The following is a 25,569-nucleotide window of genomic DNA, read 5'->3' on the forward strand; positions in this document are numbered from 1 at the left end:
ATAGCACATTCAGGCATCGGATAGCACATTCAGGCGTCGGATAGCACATTCAGGCGTCGGATAGCACATTCAGGCGTCGGATAGCACATTCAGGCGTCGGATAGCACATTCAGGCGTCGGATAGCACATTCAGGCGTCGGATAGCACATTCAGGCGTCGGATAGCACATTCAGGCGTCGGATAGCACATTCAGGCGTCGGATAGCACATTCAGGCGTCGGATAGCACATTCAGGCGTCGGATAGCACATTCAGGCGTCGGATAGCACATTCAGGCGTCGGATAGCACATTCAGGCGTCGGATAGCACATTCAGGCGTCGGATAGCACATTCAGGCGTCGGATAGCACATTCAGGCATCGGATAGCACATTCAGGCATCGGATAACACATTCAGGCATTGAAAAACAGCCCATAGGGTTGCATTGTAACATGTTGCATATGCCATTCGTTACAAAAGTGAAACGTTGGATAACGAGAACTACCTGTACTCTGGTTTGTGCTTTTTATTTCCATGTGGTATGAAATATCAATCTGGAGCTGGACCCAAAATACATTTCCCAAGTATTTACAGATTAGAGATGTACAATATAAAGTCAAAATGTTATACACAGAATCAGCAATCATTTGTCTACCCAAGACCAAAAGGAGTTATTTAACACTCTGTCACGTGTTAACACACCCGACCGGAGCGTTAACTCCCATTCAAGTCAATAGGAATTAGCATCCATTTGTGTGCGTTAACCGTAACGGAGCTTGATGAATCTGGGGATGAGAGATAATCTGTTTCCAATGAAATGGGGAATGAACACCCTAACTAATACAAGTATTTATAGCACCAGCGCCTTACCAAATGTAGAAATATTAACATTTCTGATTGACAGTAAGTGAATCCCAGACGGTATTCATTTAACATGTAAATTGTACCATGGATGGGGATACACTAACTGCACTGTGTAAGAATAAATTAATGTACAAGTATACAAGGGTGGACAGAAACAAAATACTTAGGAGCCAGACAGAATTTATGGGGCCAGCGTTTTGAAAAGCAGGGAGAGGCACTGTGTCACAGTGTGTGCGTCAATGTGCATCTGTGACACATGCAGGCACACAGGCACGCCTTCCCTTGACTGTATAAAATCGAGAGCCGGGGCGGGCAGAGTCCTGCAGTGCTCCGACTCACACCCGCCCGGCCACCCACTCTCAGATTTCTGATTTCTCCTCTCTTAACAATCTGACCCAGCCCAGCATTAGAACCATTTTGGATTGGAATGCTGTACATTCCCAATTTACTTATAGTGGGCAAGACCCAGGGAAAATATATCTTCAAACGTTCAACAACTGGTTCAGAGCTTAGCAAGACAGAACACTCAGGACCAGTCCACACGGATTTATATAAATGCAGCTACTACAGAGGCCTCCAAATATGAATGGCAGGACAACACCAAAAACATGCACACAGATTCCCCAAATAGGAACAAGCAAGTTTGAGGTTCCATTATGCCATCTTCTGTCATTTTAAAGGGGAATCCCTCCTAGAACAAAAGGGAACAATTTCCAATGACATGTTTAAGGGTCTTATCTGGATAATTGATCACTTTTTTGCCCAAATTTGAAAAGTTAAGACTTGGGAGGGGTTTGAATTCCTTTTCAGCACGTGCTTGTACAGCCAGAGTTCCCACTCCTTAACGTCATTGGTTCTCTTGGTGGGACAACGGTAGATAAGCCCTGGATTGAAAAACCTCCTAGTCAGAGGCTCCAAAGAAATTCAACCGTTTGTTATTGTGCCATTATTCCATCTTCAAAAAGGTAGATTCATCTTCTATTTTCCTTACTCCAGTTTCAGGAACATATGCTGTTGCAGCAGAAAGGAAGACATAGTGATGCGGTTTTGTCTATTAGTGAGGCTGCAAATCACAAATTAATAATGCTTGTGTTAGGCACAAGGAAATCGTATAAAATGTGCAAGTACAGAATTAAAGAAAGGTCAAACAATATGCATGGTTTGGTGTCTCCCAGCGACACATTGCATACCCAGTAAAAACACTCACTGCTGATCCAAAATGTCAAAACAGATGTTTGAGTAAGGCCGAGTCCATAGCAGGGGAGGCCGCACTGAGCCGTGCGGACGCTCCGCACTGAGCCCCTGCATCCTCAATGAGGATGTCTTTAGAGGGGGCTGACGCGAGCGTCCGCAGGCGTGCTGAGGCGCTGGATTTTTCAGCCGACAGCCAAGCTGTTTTTCAGAGCGCTGTCGGCTGAAAACATCCAATCAGCGCGGAGCTGCGTCAACGTCACGGCGCCGTGACGTTGACGTCGGTGCGTCGCGGGCGATTGGCCCAGCGACGTCACTGCCCCGCCTCCCTCAGTCTCCCCCCGCCTCCCGATCGGCCCGCCGGCTCGCCTGCATGGGCATGAAATCGCGCAGATTTCAGCAGGCGAGCCTCAGCGTCAGCGCGCCTCAGCCCTGCTACCCCCTCTATGGCCCCAGCCTAAGTTTATTGGCTATGCTCTTTAACCCAGGCCGTGATGAAAAAGGGGTGTAATATGGCAGGCATAAGCTGTGTGTTACGGCAGGCAAAGCTTATAGGGATCCATGTTAAAATGGAAAAGAAGCAAACTGTGACCATGTCATTACCCAGAATCCCTTGCTACAGTGGAAGCAGTGTCTGCTAAGAGATAATGAGGGAATAATAGGGTTGCAGACCTGTCCGAGATGTGCAAATGCATCACAAGTGGTAATTTTATTTACCAAGAAATCAGGGAATGGGTAAACACTTCCTTCCTTCAGATAGTCTCTGTTACTGAGCGAGTAATTAAGGGTCTGAATTTAGCTAGTGTCTAGTATCTACTATATTCATCTTTAGAGCAACATGGCACAAATTACCGACAAATCATCGTAGTTTCAATGAGTAACTACAAAAGACTGTTTGGGAGTCAAGATTGTCAATACATGCATCCCCATTATATCCTCAATGGAAATGCAAGGTGTATCTTCCTTCTCAGTACCACTTCCATCTACATTCTTGTGGCTCGAACTAGAGCGGGATCCGTCTACAGCCGAGCCAGATGTCAATTAAAATTAGTCTGTAAAATGAAAGTTAACAAAAAGAAGAGTAGATGGATAAATGCCAAATTACTCAGATCTCCCAGATACAAACTAGCTATTAAAAAGGGTTTAGCAAATACACCCAGGAGTGAAATGACCACCCCCAAAGTCCAAGCATTGCCAATTCAAGCATGTCTGCAAACTTAATATTAATAATCTGTACAAACTCATTTACAATACAGGAGAAAGCGTTCTATAGATAAAGAAATACTGTACATCACGTTCTAATGTCTCCACCAATGCCACAAGCTAACAAAAGGGTCCCTACATGTCACTAACCTTTTCAGAGTTTACTAGACCTGTCCCAACATCGAAATGCAAATTTGATGCTGGTTAGTGAACCATAAGTAATGATAAACAACTCCCAGGATGTAACACAGGAGTGCGCTGCAGACAAGTCCCGAACTAACCTTTACAGTGCCGGAGGTCTGGCACCTCCCGTCATGTTATTGCTTCAGCAGAGATCACATCACCGCCATCGTACCCCAGCTGACAGACACAGGCGTGGAAGAAGCTCCGCTTCTGTTTCAGGTATGACATTAGGGCCTCGGCCGTGCCAGTGTTCATAATGTTACCAGTACAGTCATAAGGAAACTCTAATAAAGGTTAACGGCTTTAAAGAAAAATACTGGTAATGATGGAAATCCACCCATGTTGCTCGCCATCTAATAAAAACCCTTCCTAGGTGTTCGCCACACACACAAACATCCAAATGGCCTTACTGATACTGTGAGTCAAGACACCTGGCAATAGAGTTGGACAACATACTAGTGAGATAGTAATGGAAGTATTCGACATTATTAGGGACAGACAGAGGCATTCAGCTTCAACGGTGGCCGTGCTCCTTCCCTGGTGGATCAATTTTCAGAGTATTTGCCCATTACTCGTAAAATCTCTGATGTTCAGGCATAGGGGAAAATAATGTTTTATTTAAAAACGCATCCCTTGAAAGAAAATGTTTAAACTTAATGATTTTATTGTTTTTAATTTATACAAATTAATTAAATCCGTTAAGCTGGTATTTTTTTTAGCTCAGACATTTATCGCGATAAGTGTCGTTATAATAAATATCTTATCACAGGAATTATTTTGCTCTATTACCTACCTGGTAACTGTCATTAAAAGAAAGCAACGGTGCACTAATCTACTCAAAGCAGTTGTCGAAGCTGCTTTTGCCTCACCCCCTTAATATGTGCATCAATGCATTCCCCACAATAAGTAATTAGTTAAGTTGCCGATCGATCAGCGAATATTCGGCTCGGGGGTTCACTAAATGGCTGTCAGTGCAGCAGAAGAGGACCAAAGATGCAAAGTTCTGTGATGAAGATCATGTGACCAGGCAGTCACTAGATACAACTGGTGCCATGCTAGAGAGAGGGCAGGGCTCAAAAAGGGGTGTGCCAGAGTCTGTTTCAGAAGAGGAAGGGGATGTGACTTTGTAAATGGTTGCTATAGAAACATAAAATGCTTGTTACATTACAATACATTCAAAATGTAATTTAGTCGTTTAAAAAAATTGCTACAACTATTTTCTCATAGTACTGTACATAACTGATTGTTTTTTTTGTTGTTTTTAAAAAATATATAAAATGTCGTATATTGCTTGGACTGCAGCTTTACAATATACTGCAGGCAAGCTCATTGAGCTGCATACTTTGCCACAGCATTTTTAAACTACTATTAAACGAGGCACAGTGGTTTTTAAGGCCGCGCTTCTAGTGCGCGCGACGGGTGACGTCACCGTCTCCACCCGCGAAAGTTATAATTTAACTTTCGCCGACGTCGTTGGCGACCTGGCCATTGATTGGTTCAGAGGCTGTCACATGTGGCGACAGCCTCTGAAACATCTAATTTTATCAGCTTCCAAATTTTTGGTCGCCGCCAATTCTTTTGTTTTCAGGCGACGTCGCGTCCCGCCTGCAGTATAAGCGCAGCCTAAGGTAGAGTATATACAATGAGCAAATGCCAATTTGCTTCATTTTATGCAGTGTCCAATTTTTATTGAATAGACCAATTTTTATTGAATAGGGGTGCGCAATATTTCTGTGCTGCGCCCCCCTACCTGGCAGCCGTGCTCACGTCCCCCCCACCTAAGAAGCAGCGTCAAATGACGCGCGGAATCACGTGACGTCATTTGACATGTCACATTGTATTGTATGTATTTATGTACATAGCGCTTCACAGTAGTAATACATGTTGTAATCAAATAAATAACAGATAATATAAATAACAGATTATGGGAATAAGTGCTTCAGACATAAAAGTAACATTAAGGAAGAGGAGTCCCTGCTCCGAAGAGCTCACAATCTAATTGGTAGGTAGGGAGAACGTACAGAGACAGTAGGAGGGAGTTCTGGTAAGTGTTTCTGCAGGGGGCCAAGCTTTATGTATCCTGTGTATAGTATTATCCACAGAGCTACTCATATGCTTCTTTAAGCAAGTGGGTCTTAAAGGTGGATAGAGAGGGTGCTAGTCGGGTATTGGGGGGGGAAGAACATTCCAGAGATGTGGGGCAGTCAGTGAGAAAGGTTTAAGGCGGGAGAGGGCTTTAGGTACAAAGGGGGTAGAAAGAAGACATCCTTGAGCAGAACGCAAGAGTCTGGATGGTGCATAACGAGAAATTAGGGCTGAGATGTAAGGAGGGGCAGAGGAGTGTAAAGCTTTAAAAGTGAGGAGAAGAATGGAGTGTGAGATGCGGGATTTGATCGGAAGCCAGGAGAGGGATTTCAGGAGGGGAGATGCTGAGACGGATCTAGGAAAGAGTAGAGTGATTCTGGCAGCAGCGTTTAGGATAGATTGTAGGGGAGACAGGTGAGAGGCAGGAAGGCCGGACAGCAGGAGGTTACAGTAATCGAGACGTGAGAGAATGGGGGCCTGAGTCAGAGTTTTAGCAGGTTGAGCAACAGAGGAAAGGGCGTATCTTAGTTATATTGCGGAGAAACATGACTCTGCGGCGTCATTTGACGCCGCGTTACCGAAGACAAGGTAGGAAAGACACTGCAGGGGCCTAACGCGATCCCCGGGCATTTAATTTAAATGCCTTGGGGAAGAGCGGGGGGCCTCTGCAATCGCCGCACCCCCCCAGAAAAATCTTGCACCCTCCACTTTGCACACTTCTGGAATAGACAAAATATTGCCATGACTTTTACAAAATGTAGTTATAAGATCTTCTCTTTAGGCACCAAGTCATTTTCTCTCTCCACTAAATGTTACCACCAACCAAACAGGCCGAACCACTTCACTACCGGGGGGCGGTAACAAAGCTCATTACCAGTGAAATGTAGCAATGGTCTAAAGCAGGCCTGCACAACTCCAGTCCTCGAGTATGACTGAGGCTCTAATTGAGCCAGCTGTGCTGAAGTAGGGATATCCTGAAAACCTGGCCTGTTTGCAGCCCTCGTGGACTGGAACTGTGCAGGCCTGGTCTAAAGGATCTGAACGACCCAAACTGGTTTCCATACCTACTCACAGTATCTTCACGGTTCAAAGTAAACAAAAATCACATGGTAGATAGAATAAATATAGGTGATCAACCATTCATATCAACGGTGGTCTGATGGTTTCAACAGGACGTGGAGTGGAGTGGAGTTGAAGTGCACTGATTCAACATGCTGAACAGCACTACAATTAGTTATTTTTTTTTTTTTTAAATATAAAGAATCTGGAAGGAGTTTAAACACCTGGAAATTTCCATTTTTGTCTCGGCGGCCTCACAGAAACATCTAGCTACAAGGTCCCATTTTCAGATTCTTATTCCATTGTGGTGCTTAAAATGATCACATATTCTCCATATATTTGTTATTGGAAACTGCAGATTACCCACAATTTGTGTCAGGTTCATTATGATCAAATGGAGATTGTGGTCACTGTACTGAAAACAGGATAAATAGCATTTGATTCTGTTCAGTCTACTTGTGCACAAAGTAAACCATGACCTGTCACCTACTCAATGAATCTCTCCCTTGCTATGGGGGCAGCCACATGCTTCTAGTCTTAAGTCCACCAGAGATGTATTTATTTCACTATTTCTTCAGTAAACATCAATAGTACAATGTTAAAAAGGTGAGATTTCAGGCTATCAGTTTGAAAAAATATGATGTTATATTGCAAAACTTGTCCCATGACATTATTCCAAGGAGGAGCAATCATTTTAAACACAACGGCTACTCACAGACTCCATGGGCTTTAAACAAGAGGCTGTAAAGAGACATCACTTCCTGGAAGAAACCGGTCACCGCCGCTGTGCGAGTCTAAATATGTTCAGAGACATGATACATGGGCACAGCCGGATGTGGTGCCAGGGCTGAAGGAGCAGTAAGAGAAGCAAGGTCTCTGCCTTTCAAACCGGTCTGAACCCCAGTATTGGCTCCTTGTGACGTTGTACAAGTCTATCTCCCTCTGCCTCAGGCAACCAACATTAGATTGTAAGCTCTTTGGGGCAGGGACTCCTTGTGCGTGAACAAATTCTATGTACAGCGCAGGGTACAGCGTTTTGTAATAGAAATATTATACAGACCAAACTGAAATCACAACGTAAAATACAGCTTCAGCATCGGTGACCACTGAAAATAATGAAGTGTCAAACATCAGCATGGGTTGCTCACCGTCAAACTCACCTAAAGATGATACATTAATAGTAACAGTGGTAATACAATGGGAGGAGGTGCTGGATCACCGACGGGATCCTCATAACAGCGGTCACATACTCCCTCTGAAACCACATTAGTGCAATAAATCTGTCTGGCTACAATGTGATCAGATCGACATATCCTTTTGTTTGCTAGAGTTGCCAGCATCCCAACAAAGCACTGTACTGTATAGCTCTACCTATATACCAGGCAAGGTGATGTGTTACTGGCATCGCTGTCACAGTTAATCAAGGGTGAAATATATTAGTACAAGGTGATTATAACACAACAGCACCAAATAATGAACTGATAGTCATACTAATGACTAGATAAGATAGTAGCATATTAAAAGAAATAAGGATAGACTGTCATTTAGATTGTAAGATCTGCGAGACAGGAACTCCCAACCTCATATGGTTTAAGGCAGCGGTGCACAAACTGGGGGACTTAAATTAAGTGCCGGGGAAGAGGCAAAAGCCTCTGTAAACTGCACTTAACTTGCTCCTGGAGACGCATCGCCATGGCAACACGGCAAGGTCATGTGACATGACGCAACACGGCAACGTGATATGACGCCGGAGCCAAGGTAAGAGGGGGGGGGGAGGCGCGAAGAGAGGGGAAGAGCCGGGAAACGTGGGTTAATTTATTCCATGCATAGAACAAGTATCTGGACATTTCACCCCCCTGAAGAAGATGCCTCCGACCGAAACGTTGGGATACCTGGTGTTCTATGGAATAAACAAACCCGCGTTATTTATTTTATACTGGTCAGTGCTGGTATTGTGTATATGTTGCATACACTTACCCCCCTACTTACAGGTTTCTAATTACCTGGCACAACTACCCGCCCCATGTGGCTCTTATTTTTTTTTTTCAGGAATGTGGCCATAGTGAAACATAGATCTAGATAGATATACAACTTCCTGTGCCTGTATATTAAACTTATGAAATGATATCCTTTTTATTATATCATTTATTTGTACATTATCTCCTTGTTCTTTCTTTTCTTTCTTTACCTCCCCCCTTATTTTGCCAGCAATGTCTTTTCTCACACATAATTAGGACTTTGACAGTGGCATTAGGGAGGGCAGGGGTGGCGCGGACCATAGGAAGAGGGGGCACGTGGGGGGCATAAAGAGATGGGGGGTGGCGCCATAACGGGGGCCACGGGAGATAGGGGGGGGCCGCCACGCCGGGGACATGGGAGATATGGGGGGGCCGCCACGCCGGGGACATGGGAGATATGGGGGGGCCGCCACGCCGGGGACATGGGAGATATGGGGGGGCCGCCACGCCGGGGACATGGGAGATATGGGGGGGCCGCCACGCCGGGGACATGGGAGATATGGGGGGGGCCGCCACGCCGGGGACATGGGAGATATGGGGGGGGCCGCCACGCCGGGGACATGGGAGATATGGGGGGGGCCGCCACGCCGGGGACATGGGAGATATGGGGGGCCGCCACGCCGGGGACATGGGAGATATGGGGGGGCCGCCAGGCCGGGGACATGGGAGATATGGGGGGGCCGCGGGATATGGGGGGGCCGCCACGCCGGGGACATGGGAGATATGGGGGGGCCGCCACGCCGGGGACATGGGAGATATGGGGGGGCCGCCACGCCGGGGACATGGGAGATATGGGGGGGCCGCCACGCCGGGGACATGGGAGATATGGGGGGGCCGCCACGCCGGGGACATGGGAGATATGGGGGGGCCGCCACGCCAGGGACATGGGAGATATGGGGGGGCCGCCACCCCAGGGACATGGGAGATATGGGGGGGCCGCCTCCATGCCAGGGACATAGGAGATATGGGGGGGCCGCCTCCACGCCAGGGACATAGGAGATATGGGGGGGCCGCCTCCACGCCAGGGACATAGGAGATATGGGGGGGCCGCCACGCCAGGGACATAGGAGATATGGGGGGCCGCCACGCCAGGGACATAGGAGATATGGGGGAGCCGCCACGCCAGGGACATAGGAGATATGGGGGGGCCGCCACGCCAGGGACATAGGAGATATGGGGGGGCCGCCACGCCAGGGACATAGGAGATATGGGGGGGCCGCCACGCCAGGGACATAGGAGATATGGGGGGGCCGCCACGCCAGGGACATAGGAGATATGGGGGGCCACCTCCACGCCAGGGACATAGTAGATATGGGGGGGCCGCCTCCAAGCCAGGGATATAGGAGATATGGGGGGGCCGCCTCCACGCCAGGGACATAGGAGATATGGGGGGGCCGCCTCCACGCCAGGGACATAGGAGATATGGGGGGGCCGCCTCCACGCCAGGGACATAGGAGATATGGGGGGGCGCCTCCACGCCAGGGACATAGGAGATATGGGGGGGCCGCCTCCACGCCAGGGACATAGGAGATATGGGGGGGCCGCCTCCATGCCAGGGACATAGGAGATATGGGGGGGCCGCCTCCACGCCAGGGACATAGGAGATATGGGGGGGCCGCCTCCACGCCAGGGACATAGGAGATATGGGGGGGCCGCCTCCACGCCAGGGACATAGGAGATATGGGTGGGCCGCCTCCACGCCAGGGACATAGGAGATATGGGGGGGCCGCCTCCACGCCAGGGACATAGGAGATATGGGGGGGGGGCCCTGAAGCAGATGTGACACTGGGGCATAGAGCGGGGGCCACGCCAGGGGCATAGAGCGGGGGTGACACGGATGTGATGCGGGGGCATAGAGCGGGGGTGATGCGGGGGTGACGCGGGGGCATAGAGTGGGGGTGACGCGGGGGCATAGAGCGGGGGTGACGCGGATGTGACGCAGGGGCATAGAGTGGGGGTGACGCGGGGGCATAGAGCAGGGGTGACGCGGATGTGACGCAGGGGCATAGAGTGGGGGTGACGCGGGGGCATAGAGCAGGGGTGACGCGGATGTGACGCGGGGGCATAGAGTGGGGGTGACGCGGATGTGACGCAGGGGCATAGAGTGGGGGTGACGCGGGGGCATAGAGCGGGGGTGACGCGGGGGCATAGAGCGGGGGCATAGAGCGGGGGTGACGCGGATGTGACGCAGGGGCATAGAGTGGGGGTGACGCGGGGGCATAGAGTGGGGGTGACGCGGGGGCATAGAGTGGGGGTGACGCGGGCGCATAGAGCGGGGGTGACGCGGATGTGACGCAGGGGCATAGAGTGGGGGTGACGCGGGGGCATAGAGCAGGGGTGACGCGGATGTGACGCAGGGGCATAGAGTGGGGGTGACGCGGGGGCATAGAGTGGGGGTGACGCGGATGTGACGCAGGGGCATAGAGCGGGGGTGACGCGGGGGCATAGAGCGGGGGTGACGCGGATGTGACGCAGGGGCATAGAGTGGGGGTGACGCGGGGGCATAGAGTGGGGGTGACGCGGGGGCATAGAGCGGGGGTGACGCGGATGTGACGCAGGGGCATAGAGCGGGGGTGACGCGGGGGCATAGAGCGGGGGTGACGCGGGGGCATAGAGCGGGGGTGACGCGGGGGCATAGAGCGGGGGTGACGCGGGGGCATAGAGTGGGGGTGACGCGGGGGCATAGAGTGGGGGTGACGCGGGGGCATAGAGTGGGGGTGACGCGGGGGCATAGAGTGGGGGTCACGCGGGGGCATAGAGTGGGGGTCACGCGGGGGCATAGAGTGGGGGTGACGCGGGGGCATAGAGTGGGGGTGACGCGGATGTGACGCAGGGGCATAGAGTGGGGGTGACGCGGATGTGACGCAGGGGCATAGAGTGGGGGTGACGCGGGGGCATTGAGTGGGGGTGACGCGGTGGCATAGAGTGGGGGTGACGCGGGGGCATAGAGTGGGGGTGACGCGGGGGCATAGAGTGGGGGTGACGCGGATGTGACGCAGGGGCATAGAGTGGGGGTGACGCGGGGGCATAGAGTGGGGGTGACGCGGGGGCATAGAGTGGGGGTGACGCGGGGGCATAGAGCGGGGGTGACGCGGATGTGACGCAGGGGCATAGAGTGGGGGTGACGCGGGGGCATAGAGTGGGGGTGACGCGGGGGCATAGAGTGGGGGTGACGCGGGGGCATAGAGTGGGGGTCACGCGGGGGCATAGAGTGGGGGTGACGCGGGGGCATAGAGTGGGGGTGACGCGGATGTGACGCAGGGGCATAGAGTGGGGGTGACGCGGGTGTGACGCGGGGGCATAGAGCAGGGGTGACGCGGATGTGACGCAGGGGCATAGAGTGGGGGTGACGCGGGGGCATTGAGTGGGGGTGACGCGGGGGCATAGAGTGGGGGTGACGCGGGGGCATAGAGTGGGGGTGACGCGGGGGCATAGAGTGGGGGTGACGCGGGGGCATAGAGTGGGGGTGACGCGGGGGCATAGAGTGGGGGTGACGCGGGGGCATAGAGTGGGGGTGACGCGGGGGCATAGAGTGGGGGTGACGCGGGGGCATAGAGTGGGGGTGACGCGGGGGCATAGAGTGGGGGTGACGCGGGGGCATAGAGTGGGGGTGACGCGGGGGCATAGAGTGGGGGTGACGCGGGGGCATAGAGTGGGGGTGACGCGGGGGCATAGAGTGGGGGTGACGCGGGGGCATAGAGTGGGGGTGACGCGGGGGCATAGAGTGGGGGTGACGCGGGGGCATAGAGTGGGGGTGACGCGGGGGCATAGAGTGGGGGTGACGCGGATATGACGCAGGGGCATAGAGTGGGGGTGACGCGGGGGCATAGAGTGGGGGTGACGCGGATGTGACGCAGGGGCATAGAGTGGGGTTACGCGGGGGCATAGAGCGGGGGTGACGCGGGGCATAGAGTGGGGGTGACGCGGGGGCATAGAGCGGGGGAGACGCGGGGGCATAGAGTGGGGGTGACGCGGGTGTGACGCGGGCGCATAGAGCGGGGGTGACGCTGATGTGACGCAGGGGCATAGAGTGGGGGTGACGCGAGGGCATAGAGCGGGGGTGACGCGGTGGCATAGAGCGGGGGTGACGCGGGGGCATAGAGCGGGGGTGACGCGGGGGCATAGAGCAGGGGCAGTAGGATTAGGCTAAACGTTACGGTCTCTTCTTTACACAGTTGCCTGCTAAATAAGGCTCCACAGGCTGCTTATTGGCCCGGCCTGATGTGTAACCCGCCTCCCCCATGTTACATATCCAGATATAATACATGGTTTATAATGACACCTCTCCCCCTCCGCTGGGATGTCAGATGTCACGTGCCACACCCTGGCCCCCGCGCGTGCTCTGGCAGATGACAAGCCTCGCGCACGTCCCCCCTCACCTCGCGCTCCCTCTGTGCTGCGGCTCCTGCTGAAGCTTCACCAACCACCCAGGCCGCGAGACACAACCGGCTACGATGACGGCGGCAGCGAGATCACCCTCCCCGCTGTCTGTCTCTTTCGCTGCGTCACGCACCCGAGAGACCAATCGGCGGCCGGCTCGCCCAGATGACGGCGCCCCGCGTACCTCGTTACGTGGCAGGGACAGTGACGCCCCGCATGCGCACTGCAATTCCTGCGCACAAGGGCTTGTCCATAAGATCTTTTTTTCCACAAAACTTTATTAAGATAAAAACAAAATGGTACAGGGACAGTAGCTTAGTGACAAAAGAAGCCTAGTAGCAGTGCAGAGTCAGCAGGTGGGGAAAGGCTGTAATTCACCTTCCATTGAATAGCATTGGGCTGGGTACACTTTTATCAGGAAGAAGGCAAAATTAAACAATTTCTGCAAATTTGAGGCCGTTGCCCACAGTGAAAACTAAAGTGTACCAAGATCTCAGCAATCAAGATAATAAATGAACTAATGCCCTGTGTCTGGTTGGAACTAGTCAGTTTGAGCAGTGAGTAAATAATTAATAATAATAATAACAAAACACATTGAATAACCCTGGTCAAGAGACCAATGTGAGTCAAATCTTATTGCAGACAGAACATTGATAACATAATTATAGCAATAGAGGTACATTGTTAAGCATTTTTTTACGTGCTCTCAAAATAAAAAGGTTTGCCTACAACAAATTGCTATTTTCGGGAACAGCGCACCGTAACCATTTCACTACCAGAAAAGCGTATAACTCTTTGTATAGCGGTTACAATGTATCACTAATTGCAAAAATACTAGCCATTTTATAAGGGAATATCAGAATATAGGGGGAGGGAGGAAAGGTGTCTTAAGTTTTGTTTGATCTAACCGCAGTAGAGTAAATCGTAGAAGACAAATTAAACCCAAGTGAGATGGTCAATGCAGGGCCGCTGACAGGGAGGGAGAGCTGGGACAGGTGTCACGGGCCCGGTGCCTCCAGGGGCTCGGCCGCCCGGCCGATGCCCGAAGTACAGCCCGCCAGGGCCTCCGTGTGCCGCGGGGCCCCAGCTCCCCTCAGCTGTGAGGTCCTCTCTAGCCAGGTGCATCTGGCTGGCTGATGCCAGAAATCCGGCCCATCTGGCGTTACGCCCAAACCCTGAAATATGGGGTGTGGAGAGAGTGGGAAATGACTTAGAAATCTCCCCACTCCATTTGAGTGCCACGGCCCCACCGTCACTCGTGATCCCCTGATCGTTCTGTTACCAATGACGGAATAGATGGGGAGGAGTCCTCATTCCCTTCCACTTCCTCAAATATTGTGTTCTGCGTTCTGATGTGATCTCCCCTAGAAAAACGAGCAGGAACTTTACGTCGTAGCTACTACGTAATGGGGCATCCGGAGTGCTGGACCCCATGACATAGTAGTTACGTCTATAGGGCACCTACAGGGTTAAACAATATGTCGAGAGATACCCGCGTACATAAAGGTACACACAAGCTACATGCTAATCTTGATATGCAAAGTATATTTAAATGATTGAAGTTAGCATATTTACTACGTATTGTTTAAAAGATTGTTTGGGGAGGTATTTAAGTAACTTGGCATTCTAGTAAATCCCTGCCTTTACAATAACGGAGCTTTATGGATAGGTGCTGTCAGGAGGAACACCTCTTTTGCATATCATTAGCACTCACGGCTGGTATAGTTAACGCAAGGCCCTTTCCCGGCGAAAACAGCCATTAAAGGAGCAATCTCATATCTTGTTTTTTTTTTTACCCAGGATTGGAGCAAGGGGTCTCCGGAGCTGAACTCCATTAATTTCAGCTCTTGGGGACGTCCTGCTTCAGAAGATACTTACCTCCGTAGGCTGAGCTATCTAGGCTTTAATGTGTAAAGCTACCGAGGCACATGGGTTAATACGAAGCCAAACCTGATGATGTCACGGCTTCCTATTGGCCCGCAGGGCGCGGGAGCTTTGAAACTCCGCCATAATGTGAACCCTGATAACCGAGCGGAGCAGCTACCGGCACCTACTACGGAGGTACCTACAGAGACCATCTGCTTGAATCCTAGATTGAAAAAATATATATATATTTTTTTTAAATAGCATGGATTGCCCCTTTAAAACTGTGTTAGAGAGCAGGTTGAAGATACAGGTTAGCAATAACGAGACATTAATTTATTTTAAAGCCTTGTTAAATCAACACCAGACCTATGTGGAATTTGGGCCTTTTTCTTTTTTTATTAACACTGTAATTTCTCCCATTTTCTATTTCAGAGTTGTATTGCTTAATCCTATTCCCCCCTCTGTAATTAATCTAATTGATTTTAGTTGTGCTACATTCTGCAAGGAGTTGTGTGTGGCCTCTGAGGATCTTATCTGCTATTATCACATTATCCCCATGTTACACACATTCACACACGCACTCATGCTGTCTCACACACTTCACTCCATGTCTCCCTCACACACTTCACTCCATGTCTCCCACACCACATACTTATCGCCTTGTGTCACACACACACACACACACACACACACACACACACACACACACACACACACACACACACACACACACACACACACACACACACACACACACACACACACACACACACACACACACACACACACACACACACATCAAGACCACACCCCCTCACAGTGACGTCATCGCCAGGCAACATGGCGGCCCCCATGTCTGAAATGGGATATTCTGGGTAGAGAGTGAGACACCCGGAATATAAACATCCCCCGCAGCTGCTGCAGGTACGTGTGTGTTTGTGAGACGCTCTTCCAGCCTCCGTGTTGTGCACACGCAGGGCGAGGGTGGTGATATGAAGGGCACACACAGCGGGAGAGTCTGGTTATATCACAATCTGATCTGTGAAGCAGTAATTGGCAGCATTTAACACGCAGGCCTGTCACTGATCCGGGACTACAGTACATGAGATCGCATGTGGGGTTATGGGGCTTCATAAATAAACACAGTCCTAGGAGTCAGGGCATCCTCTAAAGTTTGTGAGGCCAGTGATGTCAAACTGCGCAGGATTGTGTGTGTGTGTCAGGTTAGAGGGGAAGAGTGATATATAGTGTCTCTCACTCTCCACATCACAATGCCCCCCACTCCTGAGGAGGAGCATTGTAGGGACACCACATGCAGCCCTGTAGGTGACCTGTGCGATCTACACAGCAGGAGTTTGCAGACCAGGGTTGAGAAAAGGATCAAAGTAAGGGCCAGGCTAGAGGGGAAGAGTGACCATGCTTAAGAGATCAGGAGTTGGGGTCTGCAGGTGGAAATCAGACCCTTGCTGACACAGGCTGATTCAGACTCAATTCAAAATGCTAGAATTTATGTAGTTCTGCCCAAATAAACCCTTTGTTGGTGACAGTACCATGGTGTGATGCTTTAGTTTGAGGGAGATTGAAATTACTCACTTGACTAATACCAAGTGGACAGCAACCTGGAGGCTGTAAAAATAATAATTTCTAGGCAATTGGCTGCACTGATATTTTCTCATGGTGCCTGCAAATTTCTATGCACTGAGCTGTGTACACAGTTAGCACTTTTTGGGGAAAATATTATAGAACCTCAGTGTAAACTGCAGCATATTGCGCACTCCGGCCATGCCCAAGTGGTGCGCGTGTGTTCGTATGCCCCCTTCCCCCCCCCCAAACCCCCCCCCCCCACTTGCGCTTCCAAAAAAATTTGCCGGACAGCCAAACACTCATCCTTGGAGAGTTGGTGATATCACCACTCAAGCATGAACGCCGGCACAGTGGACGCAGCCTCAGTCTGGCACCGTCAGAGATGCATAACATTGGTATTCCCATCCACTTCTAAATAGAAGTAAAAGCTGATTGTAAAATGAGTATTAAATATCTGAGTACTGTGATAGAGACTATAGTGAAAAGCCCCAACCACAGCTTATTTTCCACCTTAAAAACAAAGTGTGTGTTTGTGTGTGTGACGAGCACGTGCATTTTAACTGAAACTTCTTTATCTTTTGTCACTGTTTTGTTACAGGAATTGTATTTGTGATGGTGATGTTTTTAATTAAAAATCAAGACACAATTTCAGTGACATACGCAAAGAAGTTTGACTTAGAAAGCGTGCGCTCGGGACATTTTCCCCATCAAAACTCTGTAGGTGCCAGCAAAGAAGTTTCACTTCAAAAAGCTCCTGCAAATAATTTTTTTTGTACAGGGGGAAACGTGCTCAGGTGTGATTTTGTAGTCTTGTTCAGATAATGGGCAGCCACTTGTACCGTCACTCCCCCATACTGTATCTAGAAGTTTGCATTTGTACTGTCACTCCCCCATACTGTATCTAGTATAGTGGGCGGGGGGAGGGGGGGTTGGAGGGGAGGGGGAGGGGGGGTTGGAGGGGAGGGGGGAGGGGGGGTTGGAGGGGAGGGGGGAGGGGGGGTTGGAGGGGAGGGAGGGTTGGAGGGGAGAGGGGAGGGGGGGTTGGAGGGGAGAGGGGAGGGGGGGTTGGAGGGGAGAGGGGAGGGGGGGTTGGAGGGGGCGAGGGGGGGGAGTTGGGGGGGGAGCGAGTTCAACTTCCGGCTGACAGGAGAAGAAATCTGCGAATTAGCGCAGCACCACTGGCCAAAAGGTAAGAGAGAGCGCGCTCTCTCTCTACAGAGATTCTTGCCACACGTGTCGTCAGCTCAGTTAAAAAAAAAAGTGTGTGTGTGGTAGAGATCGTATTTTTTACAGGATTGGAACCGGGTGTCTTCAAGCGCTTAACCGCACAATTGTTTGAGCTCCGGGGACCCCCCTGTTCCAGAGCTTACTGTGAAGTTGCTGCTATTAGTTCCTGATTTTGAAAGGGGATTTAAATGGTCGTCCAATAGGAAGCTACACCTGATGATGATGCAGTTTCCTATTGGCCCAAGATTTGGCAGCCATTTTGTTTCTTCTGAGAGAGGTTTAAAACCGGTAACTTCACCGGTCAGTATCTTGAAAGCAGGGAGTCCCTGGATCTGAAAATTATGGCATTGGCTCAGGGGACTCCCAATTCCCATCCTGTAAGAAAATAAATGGTGGCTGAAGAGTAGAACTGCTCCTTTAAGGAGATAACACACGTGTTACCATGCCTTTCAATGGTGATCCAATAACACGTTCATTAAATCTCATGCCAGCATTAACTGGTGCAATAGCGTCTGTTACACATGTACATCACTTTGTGTGCTCGTTTTGCTGCTTCTAGATGTCAAGAAATAATTTCCCTCACTTTTAGGCCTAACATTCAAAGCTAACAAACATACATTAATAGACAACTGCCAAAATTGATAAAAATGTTACTACTTATCACCATCATCGTTTAATAGTAAATTGATTTTAAAAAAAAGGTAGTGGGCCGTGCTCGTGAGAGCTTACACGCTAGACTAGAGGGAATAAGGGACAATATTGAAATAGAAAGGTAAAGTGGCTGCTCATTGTGGGATGCAGTGTACCTCAGGTTGGAGTATGGTCCAGCCGCACTGCTGATCTCATTAAGGTTTGAGGTTCAGGGTGTTACATAATTTTGAGATTGGTCTAGCTGCACAGCTGGTCCCAATAGGGTTCGGGGGCGGCGATTTTAGGGATATGCTAGATGGGCTTCCTGGAAAAGTTTGAGTTTTGAGGGAATTTTTAAACATTTCAATGCTGTGGGGAGTCTGATGGTGCGTAGTAGGGAATTCCAGAGAGAGGGGGAGGCATGGGAAAAGTCTTGTAGGCAGGAGGGAGAGGAGATGATAAGGTGGGAGGAAAGGCGGATGTTGTGGGCAGAACGTAGGGGGTGTTTAGGAATATATTTGGAGATAAGGGCTGAGATATAAGGGGGCAGTGTCGTTGTGAGCTTTGTAAGTCAGGGCTAGGGTTGTAAATTGATTCTAGAGTATATAGGAAGCTAGAGTAGGGATTTGCATAGTGGAGCAACAGAAATAGAGCAGTGAGTGAAGTAGGCGAGTCTGGCACAAAAACAGAAGGATGATACTCGCTCTAACTTCAGTGAAAGAGATGGGTGGGTGAAGGAATTAGAACAATGAAAAAATCTAAGCCAAAGAGATTCTCAGTTATCCATCTAGATCAGGGGCGGGGAACCTTTTTTTGGGGGGGGGGGGGGGTATTTGAACCCTGATTTATTATGTCCAGCTTTGATGTGCAGTGATTGGGGATCTTTTTGGGAAAATCTCTTTGTTTCCCTTATATGTTTTGTCTGTTATTACTATCCCCTTGCACCAGCTGAAACTGAATTTCTATTTATACACTATTTACAATTGTGGTGAGCGGTATCTCATTAAGTTATATATACAACTTAAAAATTAGCCTGCTATATTTGGTCAAACATTTAATTAACTCACCCCTAATGTGATGGCTGGAACTGCTTCTCTTTGGGTGACTGACTGACTGACACTTGGGTGGTGGGTGACTATGACTGACTGTGGGTTGGTGTCTGTATACACACACACCACACACACACACACACACACACACACACACACACACAGAAATCGGGCAGGGGGGGAGGGAAATCAGACTCTCAGACCCACTCTCTCTCTCAGACCCACTCTCTCACTGACTCAGACCCACTCTCTCTCTGACTCTCAGACCCACACTCAGACTCTGAGACCCACACTCCCTCTCTGAGACCCACACTCCCTCTCTGAGACACACACTCCCTCTCTCAGACACACACTCCCTCTCTGAGACACACACTCCTTCTCTCAGACACACACTCCCTCTCTCAGACACACACTCCCTCTCTCAGACACACACTCCCTCTCTCAGACACACACTCCCTCTCTCAGACACACACTCCCTCTCTCAGACACACACTCTCTCTCAGACACACACTCCCTCTCTGACTCACATACTCCCTCTCTGACTCACACACTCCCTCTCTGACTCACACACTCCCTCTCTCTCTCAGACACACACACTCTCTCTCTCAGACACACACACTCTCTCTCTCAGACACACACACTCTCTCTCTCAGACACACACACTCTCTCTCTCAGACACACACTCCCTCTCTCAGACACACACTCCCTCTCTCAGACACACACTCCCTCTCTCAGACACACACTCCCTCTCTCAGACACACACTCCCTCTCTCAGACACACACTCCCTCTCTCAGACACACACTCCCTCTCTCAGACACACACTCCCTCTCTCAGACACACACTCCCTCTCTCAGACACACACTCCCTCTCTCAGACACACACTCCCTCTCTCAGACACACACTCCCTCTCTCAGACACACACTCCCTCTCTCAGACTCACACTCTCTCTCAGACACACTCTCTCTCAGACACACACTCTCTCAGACACACACTCCCTCTCTGACTCACATACTCCCTCTCTGACTCACACACTCCCTCTCTGACTCACACACTCCCTCTCTCTCTCTCTGACTCACACACTCCCTCTCTCTCTCTGACTCACACACTCCCTCTCTCTCTCTGACTCACACACTCCCTCTCTCTCTCTGACTCACACACTCCCTCTCTCTCTCAGACACACACACTCTCTCTCTCAGACACACACACTCTCTCTCTCAGACACACACACTCTCTCTCTCAGACACACACACTCTCTCTCTCAGACACACACACACTCTCTCTCTCAGACACACACACACTCTCTCTCTCTCAGACACACACACTCTCTCTCTCAGACACACACACACACACTCTCTCTCAGACACACACACTCTCTCTCTCAGACACATACACTCTCTCTCTCTCAGACACACACACTCTCTCTTTCAGACACACACACACTCTCTCTCTCAGACACACACACACACTCTCTCTCTCAGACACACACACACACTCTCTCTCTCAGACACACACACACACTCTCTCTCAGACACACACACACACTCTCTCTCTCAGACACACACACACACTCTCTCTCTCAGACACACACACACACTCTCTCTCAGACACACACACACACTCTCTCTCAGACACACACACACACTCTCTCTCAGACACACACACACTCTCTCTCAGACACACACACACACTCTCAGACACACACACACACACACACTCTCTCTCAGACTCACACACACACTCTCTCTCTCTCTCAGACACTCTCTCTCTCAGACACACACACTCTTTCTCTCTCTCTCAGACACTCTCTCTCTGACACACACACACACACACACTCTCAGGCACACACACGGACACACACACACTCTCTCCCTCAGACACACACACTCTCTCCCTCAGACACACACACTCTCAGACACACACACACACACTCACACTCTCAGACACACACACACACACACTCTCAGACACACACACACACACTCTCTCAGACACACACACACACACTCTCAGACACACATACACACACACGCACTCTCTCTCAGACACACATACACACACACGCACTCTCTCTCAGACACACACACACGCACTCTCTCTCAGACACACACAGGAGGGGGGAATCTGAGTGGGGGGAGGAATCTGAGTGGGGGGGATCGGAGCAGGTGCCCTCCGCAACTGCTGCTTGGTGTGGGGAGAAGGAGGACCGTGTAAGTACGCGGGGGGGGGGGGTAATCTGAGCAGGGGGGGATCGGAGCAGGTGCCCTCCTCAACTGCTGCCAGGTGTGGGGAGGAGGACCGTGTAAGTGCACAGGTGGCGGGGAATCTGAGCGGGGGGGGGGGGTCGGAGCAGATGGGGGGGGGGATCGGAGCAGGTACCCTCCACAACTGCTGCCCAGTGTGGGGAGAAGGAGGTCGGTATTGAGGTGTCTCTCCCTCCGCAGACTTGCTCTTCTGTGGACGTGCGCGGAGGAGGTGGAGGGGGGGATGGGAGACCAAAAATAAATCTTGCATGCCAAAACGCGGCAGCCAATCAGGAAAGGGGGAGGGTTTTTTTCCCCCTCCTTTCTTGCAGGCGCAGAGCGAGCGTGTGAAATCCTATCACCCAATGGTAACAAGGTGACGGGATTTATCGAGGGACACGGCCGGGCCGCCTGACTCACGGGGGCCGGACCAAATGATTTTGCGGGCCTTATACGGCCCGCGGGCCGGACGTTCCCCACCCCTGATCTGGATGATGAAAAAAGGTTTAGGAACCCTCCACCAAAGAGAAGCACACTGGATTTTTACTCTTAATACACTGCAGCCCAACGGACTGAATTTTGATTGGGATTTAAGATGTTTTCTATGATTGCATATATCCAAGTTTATTTACATACTGTGTATCCATGTACATTATACAGTTTATTATGATGAGTTTTTCTGCTCTCCCTGGCCCCCTCACCCCCCCTCTTGCCTTTCCCCCTCCCCCTCCCCTTCTTTCCCGTTCCTCTTCCCTCTCGCCCCCCCCCCCCCCCTCTCCTTTTCCCCTCCCTCTTCCCAGGGTTTCGTGATTCATTAGAAGTCTTGTGCAATAGAGTACCATACAATTTTAAGAGTACGATTAATCTAAGACCATGTTTCACGAGACCATTCCAATGTTGCAACGTTTATTAACTTTTTATATGTTTTTTCAGCAATTAGTACCATCCAGAGATTTCTAAAATTTGTTCTTTGAATGTAACATATGCAAAAATAGAATAACATTGGTCTTGTTTAGCCACATGTGGTCAATATATGCTAATTATGTGATCACTGAGACAGACTTGTTTTCTCTGGGGGTCCACAGCTGAAATAGTTTTAATGAAGTCCCTGTTCGCGGGGTTTGTACTTTAAATGTTGGGCTTGCAGTCACTCTCCTCACTCCTAGACGAAGCGCCAGCAGAGCGTGAAACGCGTAGAGGAGGAGGCTGTGCTGCAGCCTGCTGTTTTACCTGTGTGTGTCCATACCAATAAAGCTACTGTGTTCAACTTTGGATCTGACGTCACTTGGCTGTTTGCTGTCGCACCGGATTTTCTCTTCATTTCATACAGTATATGGCACTGGTTATGGAGGTCCTGTATAATATAGAGGAAGAATTAATTGTTCTGTTGTATACTCAACTGAGTACACTGCCTTGTTATATAAACTAATGCAGAGTATACGGTATGTACTGCTTGGATTGAGTGAGGCAATATAACTCTTCATTTGTAAATCATATCACTCTTATCTAATAAAATTAATGTGTTGAAAAGTTTACACAAATGCCGTATTTCCTCGATTCTAAAATGCACCATTGATTTAGCACTTCCAATCGAGGATAGCGGTGGTATCCGCTGTGCACTGCGGCGCTCTGGGTGTTCATGTAGTTCTGCACGGGGTCGTCATGGTAGCCGGTAGGCAGGGCTGGGCCCAGCATGAACTTCACCTCTCCTGGCTAAAGAAAGACTTGGGGATTGCGTTCCTTCCAGGGATCAGCCCGGTCCCGTCATGGTGTGTGCGACTCGGGGAGGGATTGCATCCAATGCAGAGAGGTGGGGGTGGGGGGAAAGAGAGGTGATGGTGGTGGCGAGAGATGAATATGATGGGGAGGGGGAAAGATGATTAGGGAGGATGCAGAGGAGGGATGAGAGCGGGGATGAGGGGAGGGAGAAAAAAAATAGCAGTCAGTATTAATATTAATGGGGCTCTGATTTTTTTGCCCGGGGGCCCACACATGTCTAGCTGCGCCACTGCGTTGGTGTGAGACTGCGCGGGGAGAAGAGGATTTAGAGACAGAGATCACTGGTCAACGCATGTCCGTATGATGTCACTGCGACAAGAACAGCACCTTCTGTCACGTTGCTGAAGCGCGCTATTTCCAGTGCTGGGGACCCCATGGTCTCTATAATATCTTGTATTCAACAAAAAGAATAAGGTTGGCAGGGATGAAATCGGTTCACTCTTCCACGCTGTGGCGGCTTCAGCTTCCCGGCTGGTACTCCAACGCCCCCTTTCAGACGTGAAAATAGGTAAAAAAGGTGCACCCTAGAATCGAGGAAATACGGTATGTGAACGAGCCATTGTTTTATTTGTTTTTTTACATGCAACCACTAGATGGGGCCAAAGAATTTTCAATGAATCTAAAGAGACATTTTCCACCTACATAGAAAAATATTCCATTTGCTATAATCAGCTGTTAGCTGAAAACAAAATGGAAATAGTGAAACCCTATTTGTTGGCTAGAGTGAATTGCTTCATAATAGCACTCTGCTCTTTGACATTGTAAGTGCTTTACTGATTAAACAGACCTCGCCCAGCATGTATGATAGTGGAGAAAAAGTATTGTGGCATGCAGCACTGTCAGTTTTGTTGGGCCTGCTAGATACAGAGGCTTGGGCCCAGTTAAGTGATTAGTGGGGGCTGGGGTCATATGGTGAGATTTATATCTGATGGACAAAAACGCAACCTAATGCAGAAACGGGGGTTCTGTGCTATCCTCATTATCTTTTAGCTCCAGCTGTTGTTTGAATCAGGACTAAGGGCTCAATGAGCTATTTGTCTGACCTGGTATTGGCATTACACATTTTATTAAGATTATATTTCTTTAATCTCCGTCCCTACAGCGGCTAGTAGCTGGTGGCAGCAACCATCTGTATCGGCTATTCACAAAAGGTTTTTAAGCATCTCATTTGAAGGTTTACGCATCACTAATATGAAGTGTTTACAGGGAAAGACGAGCAGAATTAAGAAAACAAAGCCTTCTCGTAATCTCAGTATTTGCCAACCTGATTCCATGTCTGATTGAGATTTCCATCCAGTCTAAGCACAGTGCATTGCATGTCACAGTGGTCTCGCACTGCTATTCAGAATGGGGACCTGAATCATGACATGGAGGTAGATTAGCTGTGCTCTCTTCTTGACTGACGGAAAGGTGCGCAGAATGTCACCTACTTACGGTCAGACTGACGGGAGGCAGATCCTTGAAAGTGTTGCAGGTCAGCACTTTTATTAATTTATTATTCACATCTCATTGTTATCCTGGGAAAAAAACATCTTGAAGAGATGATGTCTTGACATTTTTGCTTGACTTTCTATGATTGCTGTTTATATGGAGGCATTTGGCTTGTATACGTTTTCAATGTCCATATATCATCCATGCATGATCTGCTTTGCAGAACCTATCACGTGAAGCATATTTTTTTCCTCTGCAGTCATTTTTCAGTTGAAGTATAAAGCGCAGTGCAAATATGGTACATGGATTCAAATACGGGTTGGAACCTGCTTATCTTGACTCTGTGCATTGTCCTGCAGTGCTGCAGGACACACTAGTGTGGTAAACCAAACACAACACTACACGTGACCTCGATCTTGATACACAAAGACAGTCATCTCTGTGGGGATGGGTTACAATGTATAATGAATTCAGTCTCTGTGCTATTCAGATCCGGACACAATTGCACCATTGGGCTGTATTGTACTCAAGACAAGATGATTTGCATTGGCTTTGTGAACCTGCTTTAAATCACTCCACTTAGCTATTACACTGCTTAGCACTTCCAGATTAGTTTATGTATGTTCATATTTTGCCCATCTTGCCCTTCTAAAACCAATTAACAGTTTATTAAGAGTGCCACTTAGCAACCGTTACATTTGTCAGAGAAAATATGTATGCTCCCCTGCAAAATGTTACCTCATATAAGCAGAAGGGGAAATAAAAGCGATTATACAGTAGGTATATTCTGTGTACATGGGAGT

At 49.6% G+C, this 25,569-nt stretch overlaps 2 protein-coding genes across 5 annotated transcripts in view; one reads left to right on the plus strand and one right to left on the minus strand.

Moving 5' to 3' along the window:
• The window catches only part of TFG (trafficking from ER to golgi regulator), a 32,063-nt gene extending 18,907 nt beyond the window's left edge, over positions 1–13,156 (minus strand). For 2 of the 3 annotated variants that reach the window (XM_075590186.1, XM_075590184.1), the window contains exon 1: positions 12,959–13,156. The gene's annotated coding sequence lies outside the window, so the exon portion shown is untranslated. Of the gene's footprint in view, positions 1–7,721; positions 7,747–12,958 lie in introns of those variants that run through there. The other variant, XM_075590185.1, reaches the window with a different exon arrangement.
• Positions 13,157–13,250: 94 nt separating this feature from the next.
• GEMIN8 (gem nuclear organelle associated protein 8) overlaps positions 13,251–25,569 on the plus strand; it is a 52,136-nt gene continuing 39,817 nt past the window's right edge. Inside the window, exon 1 of one of the 2 annotated variants that reach the window (XM_075590188.1) lies at positions 13,251–13,516. The gene's annotated coding sequence lies outside the window, so the exon portion shown is untranslated. Of the gene's footprint in view, positions 13,517–15,591; positions 15,750–25,569 lie in introns of those variants that run through there. The other variant, XM_075590187.1, reaches the window with a different exon arrangement.

This window comes from Ascaphus truei, chromosome 3 (assembly GCF_040206685.1).
Source record: "Ascaphus truei isolate aAscTru1 chromosome 3, aAscTru1.hap1, whole genome shotgun sequence".
Classification (NCBI taxonomy): domain Eukaryota; kingdom Metazoa; phylum Chordata; class Amphibia; order Anura; family Ascaphidae; genus Ascaphus; species Ascaphus truei.